Below are 12,203 nucleotides of genomic sequence, written 5' to 3'. Positions count from 1 at the left end.
GGTTTTTGTTGAAGAAGTATTTGGAAAATTCTGATCAAGGAATTGAAAAGATGTAAATTTGTAAATAAAAATGTTGACCATGAAAAAAATTTATAAATATTTTTAATAATGTTCATAAAATGTTAATCAAGCATTTGAAAAAACTGTTGAATTAGTGTTCGAAAAATGGCGATCAAGCATTTCAAACATATTAAATATGTTTAGAAAAAATGATGACCATGAATTGAAAAATCATATTTTTTGATCATTTATATAAAAATGTTAATCACGCATTTGAAAAAATTATTCAAAAAGCATTTGTAATTTGTTGATCAAGCATTTGACAAATGTTAGAAAAATGTTAATATTTTGGTAATGTATACAAAAATGTTAATCAAGCATTTAAACTTTTTTGGACATTTTTTTGAACAATGTTAATCAAGCGTTTCGAAAATATTAAATGTGTATAGAAAAAGTTGGCCCTGTAGTAAAAAATGTTAATCTTTTTATTTGAAAACAGTTAACCAAGCATTTAAAAAAATGTTGACCATGTATTAAAAAGTGTTAATGTTGTATGTGAAAAATGTTAAACAAGGATTTAGTTTTTCTTAGATGTGCATAGATAAAATGTTGACCATATACTAAAAAATGTTGATTTTTTATTAAAAAGTATTAAACATGTACTGGAATTTTTTTGACATATACAAAAATGTAGAATGGATACAAAAATAAACAAAGAAAACAAATTTTTTGACCATGTATTCAAAACTATGTTTAAAAATTACTAGAAAATTGTATATAGAAAAATAATGAGAATCTGAGGGAAAACAAAAGAAAAGCAGATGGAAACGAGAAATAAACAACAAATACCGAAGAAAAATTGGACAAAAATGAAAGAAAAGTAAAGAACCATTGAAAACTGAGAATGAACCAATGAAAAAAAGAAATAAATGAAAAACTAGTAAAATGGAGAAATAAACGAAGAAAAACTGGTGAAAATCAGAAAAAACAGAAACCCTTAAAAGCTAGTGGTTATCCTAGTTTTTTACTTCAAGTAGTTCGCGTCTTGTGTTAACAACGTGATTTGAGCGATGACGTTGTGGTAGCAGTGCAACCAAGTTACAAAGTTATCTTGGGATTGAACCCAAGCGCCCCATGTTTCCTCTCCACTATTTCTTTTTACCGCGCTAACGGGCCTTCCCATTACTGTAGATCTCAACGCGAGAGAAGCTACCATCTCGCTTAACGCGAGATATAGTGCTCGCGATCTAGACAGGTTTTTCCTATCAGACGCCTTATTCGCCCAATTCTTCACTTTCCGCAAATCGGCGCACACCCACCCTGCAGCTGGCCGTTTAGTTTTTTTTTCTGATAAGAACTGCATAAAAATTGCATGCACGAGGTGATTCAATCCCGCGACCTCCTTGGCCTAGAAGAAGCTTATTACCAACTGGATCACACATCTGTTCTATTCACTTACTCTCATTCTCTGCAAATCGATGCACACCCACCCTCCACGTTGGGTCGGCCTGTTTAGATTTTTTCTGATAAGAACTGCAGAAAAATTGCATGCAAGAGGTGATTCGATCGTGCGACCTCACTGGCCTAGAAAAAGCTAATTAGCACCTGGGCCACACATCTGTTGTATTCACCTATGCTCCTTCTCTGATACGTATCCAATGTATCTATAATTTTTTATTGTTCCATGCTATTTTATTATCAATCTTGGATGTTTTATAATCATTTTATAGTCATTTTATATCATTTTTGGTACTAACCTATTGACATAGTGCCCACTGCGAGTTCCTATTTTTTCCATGTTTTTACATCACATGAAATTCATATCAAACGGAGTCAAAATGGCACGAAACTTTACGATGATTTTTTATGGGACAAACGGAAGCAGATGGGCCCTGGATGCACCTGGGGGTGCCCCGAGGGGGGCACAACCGACCAGGGCGCGCCAGGAGGCTCTGGCGCGCCCCGATGGGTTATGCCCACCTCGGGTGCCCCTGGACCGCCTCTTTGCTCTATAAATACCCAAATATTCCCAAAACCCTAGGGGAGTCGACGAAATATTCATCCAGCCGCCGCAGAGTCCAGAAACACCAGATCCAATCGAAACACCATCACAGAGGGGTTCACCACTTCCATTGGTGCCTCTCGGATGATGCGTGAGTAGTTCTTTGTAGACCTTCGGGTCCGTAGTTAGTAGCTAGATGGCTTCATCTCTCTCTATCTCTCTCAATCTCTTGATTCTCAATACAATGGTCTCTTGGAGATCCATATGATGTACCTCTTTTGCGGTGTGTTTGTTGGGACTGATGAACTTCGAGTTTATGATGAGATCTATGTTTTTATATCCATGAAAGTATTTGAGTTTCTTGGATCTCTTTTATGCATGATCTCTTATAGCCTCGTATTTCTTCTTCGATATCTGGGTTTTGTTTGGCCAACTCGATCTATTTATCTTGCAATTGGAAGAGGTGCCCGATAGTGGGTTCAATCTTACGATGCTTGATCCCAGTGACAGAAAGGGAACTGACACGTATGTATCGTTGCCACTAAGGATAAAAAGACGAGATCTATATCTACCGCCGTATAGATAAACAGATCTTGTCTACATCATGTCATCGTTCTTATTGCATTACTCCGTTTTTCCATGAACTTAATACACTCGATGCATGCTGAATAGCGGTCGATGTGTGGAGTAATAGTAGTAGATGCATGCAGGAGTCGGTCTACTAATCTTGGACATGATGCCTATGTAATGATCATTGCCTGGATATCGTCATAATTATTTGAAGTTCTATCAATTGCCCAACAGTAATTTGTTCACCCACCGTTTGCTATTTTTCTCAAGAGAAGCCACTAGTGAAACCTACGGCCCCCGGGTATTATTTCTCATATATTTGCCTTTGAGATCTACTATTTCCTTGCTTTTATTATCAGATCTATTAAACCAAAAATACAAAAATACTTTGCTGCACTTTATTTTATTTGCGATCTATTTATCCAATCTATTACAACCTTTTTACCGCCACACACCAATTTCTGGCGCCATTACCCGAAAGGTATTGACAACCCCTTTAACACGTCGGGTTGCGAGGTGTTGTTATTTGTGTGGAGGGGTTGTTTACGTTGTGTTGCTTGGTTCTCCTACTGGTTCGATACCTTGGTTTCATAACCGAGGTAAATACTCTATCATCGCTGTGCTACATCATACCTCCCTCTCCAGGAAAATACCGACGTAGTTCTAGCTGCCATCAAGGAGAATTTCTGGCGCCGTTGCCAGGGAGGATCGTCAACATATACCAGGTTCCTAATCACAAATCTCATCTCGGTGCAATTTACATTATTTGCCATTTGCCTCTCGTTTTCCTCTCTCCCACTTCACAAAAATTTGCCGTTTTATTCGCATCTCTTTTTCCGTTCGTCATTCTCTTGCTTTCTAGTCTTGATGGCTAGCGTCCCACTCCTCCTTTGTGACCTGATTTTGAAGTCTTGTACTTCAAGCAAAGATAAGGAGAAAATTTGAAAGATGCCTGGTATAGGCTTATGAAATCATATCATATTTCCAACATAAAGGGGGACGCCAAGGTTTTGCTTCGTAATTTTTACATAGGATTGGCTTTGCATCATAGACAACTTCTTGATTTTGTCGCTAAAGGAAATTTCATTGAACTTGATGCCAATGCTGCCTATGAACTCTTAGAGGGAATCTTGGGAATTCCACCTCAAAAGAAGGGGTTTCATTTTACCCCCGAGGGAGCCCAAATGCTGGAAAAACATGGTGATTTGCATAAACATATGGTTGAAATACAGAAATATAATGAACCCCTCAAACACCTCAATGGTAGTATCAATCGCATGAATACTCTGATTACTCTTTGCAACAAGTGATTGGATATTTTGGATCTTAAGATGGTTTCTTTCCCGGAGAATTTGGGGAAGTGTAAAGAGCCTCCCGGGTTTGAGAAAACCCTTACAAAAGTTTCCAAAACTTCGGAAGACAGAGTTTAGATCCTTGCTTTATGTCTAGCTAAGGGCGTAAAACTATAGCGCTTGTTGGGAGGCACCCTAATGAAGAAATTTATTTTTGCTTTTTGCCTTCTGTTCTTGTGTGTTTACATAATTATGCTACTGTTATGATTGTGTTTTTTATGTTTTAATCAGTGTTTGTGCCAAGTAAAGCCTTTAGGATCTTTTTGGGGAATAGTTGTTTGTTTTTTGAGTTACAGAAGTATTCAAAATAATCAGATTGCTATAGACTGTTCTGTTTTGACAGATTTTGTTTCTTTGTGTTGTGTGCTTATTTTGATGGCTCTATGGTTTTCTTTGATGACTTTTTACCATATAAAAGTTGGAATACAGTAGATATAATACAAAAACAAAATATGAGTTGGTTTGATACAGCACTTATAGTAGTGGTTTATTATTCTTATACTAATGGATCTCACGAAGACTTTGTTGAGTTTTGTGTGATTGATGTTTTCAAGTTTTGGGTTATCTTCCGATGAATTAAGGAAGGATATAAGAGCCTAAGCTTGGGGATGCCCCGACATACCAAGCTATTATCCAAGAATGAGCAACCAACTAAGCTTGGGGATGCCCCCGAGTGGCATCCCCTCTTTCTTCCAACAACTATCGATATTTTACTCGAGACTATATTTTTATTCGTCACATGATATGTGTTTTGCTTGGAGCGTCTTGTATGATATGTGTCTTTGCTTGTTTTATTTTGTGTTTTAAGTTATCAATCCTTGCTGGACACACCTATTTGAGAGAGCCAAAATTATGTCATGACTTGTTAGAATTTCTCTCTTGCTTCACTTAGATTTGTTTGAGAGTTAATAAAATTTTGAAGAAATTCTCTCGTGCTTCACTTAAATTATTTTGAGAGAAGGAAATTTTTTTATGCTCATGATCTTCACTTATATTAGTTTGAGCTTATGAAAATCAACACATGAAAATTAGTCCCAAAGTGATAGATATCCAAGAAGGATAAAGTAAAAGAAAATGTCTTGAAGATCATTGGACAAAATAAACTTGATTCTTAGTAATAGTTTTGAGATATGATGATGTGATATGTTGGTTATGTTGATGAGTAACTATTTTCTAGTAAGAATATTGGAGTTAAGGTTCGTGATTCCCTATGCAAGTACAAAAGTCAATAGTCATGCAATGAAAATCATATCCTACTTGTGGTGCATTATTCGGTGTTCACTATGCTTAATGCTTGCTTATGAGATTATTTGTTTCTTGGTTGGTCGCTTCCCAATCTTTTGCTAGCCTTCATTTTGCACTAAGTATGACCTCTACTTGTGCATCCAAAATCCTTTAAATAAGTTTTTCCACATGAGTCCAGTATATCTACCTATATGTTGTATTATTTTGCTGTTCTAAGAAAATTTGCATGTGCCATCTCTAATTTTCAAAACAAACTTCTCTTTTGTGTGTTTATTTCACTCATAGAGCGGTGAGGGATGGCTAATATTTTCCATGCTAGATGTGTTATTCTGAAGATGAGTGTTTATTCACTTGTCATTGCACGAGAGTAAGGCAAAGATATTAGGGATGCCCAGTCCCGAAATGCAAATAGAAATTAATTTACTTTATGTTGTCAAATAATAAATTCCTTGGAAAGTGTTCGTATGGAGGGCACCCATGGATACAGTTAGCCATGGAAAGTGAAAGTTATGGTGGAAAAATGAATAAACTTTATTCTTTGTTTGGGAACCGCCTATGGCATATCTAGCATGGAATGTGTTCGAAACTCTAAGTCGTTTTTGTTGGTTGGATGTATACACCTCCCAAAATGTTTTTATCTCAAATTTTTCGCTTTGAGATCTGGCATCCCTACAAATCCCTACTTCCCTCTGCGACGGGACTTTCTTTTACTTTATGCAATTTTTATTTTGAAATTTGAGTCTCCATCTTCTCTTATAAAGAGCACCAACTAGGAGGCAATATGATCGTGATCAAGTATTGGGTGTAGTTAATATTCAAGTGTGTTTCATGAATGGAACAATGTTTGAGCATGATGGGCTAGGGATAACTCATTTTAGCATTGATATTTTGAAAGACATGGTTGCTTGTTGATATGCTTGAGTATCTAAATTATTACGTCAAAACTAGACTATTGCTTTGAATCACATAAAAGTCCAAATGTCCATGCTATAAAGAAAAGAATATGATATGACTTGATGAACAAGACTCCACATCAAAAATTCTGTTTTTATCACTTACCTACTCAAGGACAAGTAGGAGTTAAGCTTGGGGATGCTGATACGTCTCCAACGTATCTATAATTTTTGATTGTTCCATGTTGTTTTATTATCAATCTTGGATGTTTTATAATCATTTTATAGTCATTTTATATCTTTTTTGGTACTAACCTATTAACATATTACCTAGTGCCAGTTCCTGTTTTTTCCATCTTTTTTACATCACAGGAAATCAATATCAAAAGGGTCCAAATGGCACGAAACTATACAATGATTTTTTATGGGCCAAAAGGAAGCAGATGGGCCCTGGTTGCACCTGGGGGGGGGGTGCCCCGAGGGGGGGCACAACCCACCAGGGCGCGCTAGGAGGCCCTAGTGCCCCGGCGGGTTTTGCACACCTCGGGTGCCCCCGGGACCGCCTCTTTGCTATATAAATACCCAAATATTTCCAAAAGCCTAGGGGAGTCGACGAAATATTCATCCAACCACCGCATATTCCAGAAACACCAGATCCAATCTAAACACCATCACGGAGGGGTTCACCACTTCTATTGGCGCCTCTATGATGATGCGTGAGTAGTTCTTTGTACACCTTTGGGTCCGTTGTTAGTAGCCAGATGGCTTCATCTCTCTATCTCTCTCTTGATTCTTAATACAATGGTCTCTTGGAGATCCATATGATGTAACTCTTTCGTGGTGTGTTTGTTGGGATCGATGAACTTCGAGTTTATGATCAGATCTATGTTTTTATAACCATGAAAGTATTTGAGTTTCTTTGATCTCTTTTATGCATGATCTCTTATAGCCTCGTATTTCTTCTCCGATATTTGGGTTTTGTTTGGCTAACTCGATCTATTTATCTTGCAATGGCAAGAGGTGCCCAGTAGTGGGTTCGATCTTACTGTGCTTGATCCCAGAGACAGAAAGGGAACCGACACGTATGTATCGTTGCCACTAAGGATAAAAGATGAGATCTATATCTACCGCCATATAGATAAACGGATCTTGTCTACATCATGTCATCATTCTTATTGCATTACTCCGTTTTTCCATGAAATTAATACACTAGATGCATGCTGGATAGCGGTCGATGTGTGGAGTAATAGTAGTAGATGCAGGCAGGAGTCGGTCAACTAATCTTGGACCTGATGCCTATGTAATGGTGATTGCGTGGATATCGTCATAATTATTTGAAGTTCTATCAATTGCCCAACAGTAATTTGTTCACCCACTATTTGCTAGTTTTCTCGAGAGCAGCCACTAGTAAAACCTACAGCCCCCGCGTCTTATTTCTCATATATTTGCCTTTGCGATCTACTATTTCCTTACTTTAATTTTCAGATCTATTAAACGAAAAATATAAAAATACTTTGCTGCACTTTATTTTATTTGTGATCTATTTATCCAATCTATTACAACCTTTTTACCATCACACACCAATTTCTGGCACCGTTACCCAAAAGAGATTGACAACCCCATTAACACGTCGGGTTGCGATGTGTTGTTATTTGTGTGCAGGGGCTGTTTACGTTGTGTTGCTTGGTTCTCCTACTGGTTCGATACCTTGGTTTCATAATTGAGGGAAATACTCTACCGTCGCTGTGCTACATCATCCCTCGCCCTCCAGGGAAATACCGACGTAGTTCCAGCTGCCATCATTCTCCCCTTTTTATTCTTAGTTTTCACTTTTCTTTTATTTTTTATTTTCTCTCTTTTTATTTTTTTATTTTTTCTTTTTATTTATTTATTTAGATTCGCAAATTATTTTTTCGAATCCGTTAACCTTTTTGAAACGGATGAACTTTTTTCAAAATCGATGAACTTATTTTGAAAATCGATGATCTTTTTTGAAAATCAATGAAATTATTTTCAAAATCGATGATTTTTTTTTCAAAATGATGAGTTTTTTAAATTAAAGAACTTTTTCCAAAGCGATGAACTTATTTTGAAAATTAATGAACTTTTGAATGTCGATGAACTTTTGTTGATGAACTAATTTTGAATGTCGATGAACTTTTTTAAGAATGGATGATTTTTTTTCAAAATTTATAAACTTTTGTTGAAAAATAAATTGATGAACTTTTCTCAATTTTGTGAGCTTTTCTAAATTAGATGAATTTTTTAAATGGATGAACTTTTTTTTTGTAAATTTGTAAACCTTTTTTGTTTTCACAATTTTATTTCATATGAATTAGAATAACGGGGCGATTTTTCCTACAGGATTAACAATAAAAAAATAGAACAAAAAAACTTGTCTGCTTACCGAGCGATCGAGTTAGCGAAACGAGTAGCCAGCAAGCGAAGGAACTCTGTTGGCCCACGGCCCACTAGGGGCGTCCGTGAGCGCCAACTCAATTTGTGGGCGCTGAAGGCGCCTAATAGGAGCCCCCACCTAGACGATAGAAAGCGAGTAAACACATATGCATGTGAGTTGTGCACCGACAGTTGGGCTGGCCCAACTCTGCTCGCGTTGCTTTACTATTCATGCTCACTCATGTTCCTTTCACGTGCGCTCTAGAATTCTCCCTGGTTAGTCCTTTTCATTTTTTCATTTTTTTTCTTTTCCCGAGTTGCTTGTACCGCAACGCTCGCCGCCACCTAGGGTGTCGTTGCAAGTTAGATGCTGCACCCGCAACCGAGGGGGATTCTCGACTAAGCACGCCCACTAGGAATGGAGGCCCAATGCACCCAACTCTCGGGCCCCATATTTTATAGGCACAACTAGAGGACAACCCAAGGCAACACCATCCTTGGATGACAAGCGCGACCACGCCCGTGGTTGTGACGTTGGCAGGCGCGTCGAAAGTAGCCAGCGCGACGTGCTAAAGAACCCTAGGCCAATGATCTTTTATTGTATGGAGGTACGAGATGGCCTCACCACTATTCAATCTAGTTGTGTTTCCAAAATGTGGCGGCTTGTTATCTTTGCCTCAACGAAGGGATACATGCCAAGGCCCAAGTCTTGAGTAGCCGCGGACCATAGCCCCTCGTTTCGTCAGCCTCCCTCATATCGGAGGAGTATGGCCCAAGACAAAAGGGGAGAACCTATTGACGACAAAAAAACCCTATATGCATTCGTGTGCGTTATATAGGCTTGCCTTTGCTGAAGGGAGATGCAAGATTAGCCTGCCCATTTGACATGTTCACATGTTTTTCATTTTTGTTTTTCTTTTTATGTGGTTTTTGGTTTTAGTCTTTAGTTTTCTTTGTTTTACATTTTCTTCTTTCAGATCTTTTGCATTTCTTATTTTTTTATTTTTCACAATATACAGTGAACATTTTCCAATATAGAGTGAACATTTTCCAATATAGAGGAAGTACATGAGTTTGTGATGGAACTTTGCCTCTGATTGTAAGGGTGGCACTACTTTAGGATGCTGCTAACGCGACACTACGATCAAAGACCCTTTGACGAAACTGTGTGCGATGCATTAATCACAAACAAGGATGTAAAAGAACCGTCAAAAAAGGTGCAAAACGTTTGCGATGGCGGAGCCATCAAACATGGTTCATATTTTAGTTGCGTGTGCGATTCCGGGCACACGGTTAACCTGTTCGAACTGTTTGCGATGAGGCAGAACAACAGAAATGGGAAGCCATATCAATGTGTGTGCGATATACGACATACAATTCACTCCGATGAACCGTTCGCTATTAGGGAGTGCAACATAAACGGTTAGCCAGATCAAGGTGTGTGTGATATAGGACATACGGTTCACTCGGACAAACTATTTTCGATTAGCGAACGCAATATAAATGATTCAACTTAACAAGGTGTGTGTAATACGTGGCAAACAACCGACTCGGACGAACTGTTTGCGATGAGAAATTACAACACAGACGGTTAATACAGTTAGTTCATGTGTGATTCTGTGTGTACAAAAAACTTTGAAAAATGCATACTAGTTGCTTGCGGTGGCTAGGAGTATCACACACGATGCATCTGTGAGTACTCCTGTGCGATGATTAGTAAGATACACATATGTTTCCTTATGTTAACACTTGTGTGATAAATAACACGTGGCACCGGATACGGTATTCGGGGTGTGTGTGCTCCACTTAGTCTTCCCGCGCTCCAGCGAATGCTTCCCGCACTCCACATGGGTGAATTGTAAATTCCATGCCTATTCCCTCACCGGTTTCCCGCCACCAGCTAACGGCTTGCTGCATATAACCCAGGCGGCAACACATCGCCGCGACACTCTTTGAAGATCTAGTCCTCACCCATCTACCATTAGTTATTCCAAGCATGCCAGGCAACGACCAAAGCTTCAACGTCGACGCCTACCTGCGTTACATCTTCGCCGAGGAGAATGAGCTGGAGCAGGTTGGGGAGCAAGAGCTTCATCGGCCGGTGCAGGCACCATGGCCTATCGGCACCGATATCGGCGCCACAGCCCTTGGGAGAACAATCAACATATTGTAGAGGAGGTGTGATGAGCAGTTTGCCATCCACCATGAAAAAGATCCAGAGCTGCTCGGCGGCATGATCGACGAACCACCCGAAGAGCCGCCGTCACTAGTGCTCATCGAGAGACTGATGCCCCGCAAGGAATGGGCAGAGGACCTCTGTGATTCAGTCAAGACAAAGGCAGCATGCGGCTTCATCGTTGCCCGCGGTGGCCGCGTCAAACTCGATCTCGATGATGTGGTGGCCAGGCTCGAGCACATCCTTGGCGGAGTTGGCGTCCACACCGAAGTAGAACAAAGCCAACGTGATATCTTGAGGATGCAGGTGATCGATGGAATTTGCTACCAGGCTAGAGACATGGAAATGGAGCGGTTCCGCGGAGTTGTCATGCGCGTGATTGCACGCTGTTAAGCTCTTTTGGAAGAGGCCCAGCAGCCCCAAGAGCCACCCAGCGCTAGTAGCTCCGTAGGCAGAGGCGGGTCGGAAGACTTGGAGTGAACGACCGCAAGGGTGCTATGCTGATCATGGAGTCCGAGAAGACCATCGTCGGAAGGCCGCCAGCTCAGCCTTTTAGCTTATATTTTATTATAATTGTATGCATATGTAGGTCGTGAGTGTTCTGGGCCTTGCCGCATTTGGCATTTTAAATTATCCTAAATATGTAAGACAATTATTAAGAATTATTAACTGTTGCCATTGTAACTTTGCCTCAATGGCGAGCAGAGCGCGCGCAGGGATGCTAGAGCAGAGCGCGCCGTGGCCGCCTCAACGGCGAGCAGCCACGTAGTCAACCTTCTGCCATCAATAAATTTTGACCTTGTTTCTCGTCACATTGCTGATTACAATGCAATAAGTAATTGCAAATCTGTTCACACCAATCAAACAAATATGTGTTCACACTTAATTAGCACCGGGGTATAAAAACTACCCACTCGAAAATTACTTCACAGTTCCTCTCCTCATCACCCACAAAACTTGTTTTTCCTGTCAAGTCATTCCGCGATGATCGTTAGGAGGAGTTTAGGGTGGACATATGACCAGGCAGCAAAGACCAAGGCTGCGTAAGCACTAGAGAGGTCCCTCCGTGAAGCCGCGGCCACAGCAGAGATGTCCCTGTACACCACGGAGCCCTTGAACGAGCTCTCACGGGCACGCGAGGGCTCTCACAAGCGCATTCGCGGCATCGTCCATCGCAACGAGCCGGCATTCCTAAAGTCCTTCACCGGCGACGATGACATTCTCGCTGGCGTCACTACACAGGAGGAGCTGGTCGACGGCTTGATGAAGCTGCTCAAGATCAATGATGCCTTGGTTGACAAGGCGACCGACCTCGTCAAGCAACTCATGGGTGACAATGCAAAGCTCCTTAAGTTGGTCGCCGAGAAGGAGGAGGAGGCCGCCGGCTAGAAGATGCTGCATGAGCAGAGCAGTGCCTCGGAGATGATGCTGAAAGCGGTCGTCGTGGAACTGATGGGTGGCTTGAGGAAGCTCCGGATCGAGCGCGAGCAGGATGTGGACGAATCCGTTGCTGCTTTCAAGCAAAGTTGTGAGGAATTGAAGAAGGAGCTGGAGGATTTCGCCGCCCG

Source organism: Triticum urartu, chromosome 6 (assembly GCF_003073215.2).
Source record: "Triticum urartu cultivar G1812 chromosome 6, Tu2.1, whole genome shotgun sequence".
Classification (NCBI taxonomy): domain Eukaryota; kingdom Viridiplantae; phylum Streptophyta; class Magnoliopsida; order Poales; family Poaceae; genus Triticum; species Triticum urartu.
The sequence above is the reverse complement of the archived record's forward strand: the minus strand, read 5'-3'. Positions refer to the sequence as shown.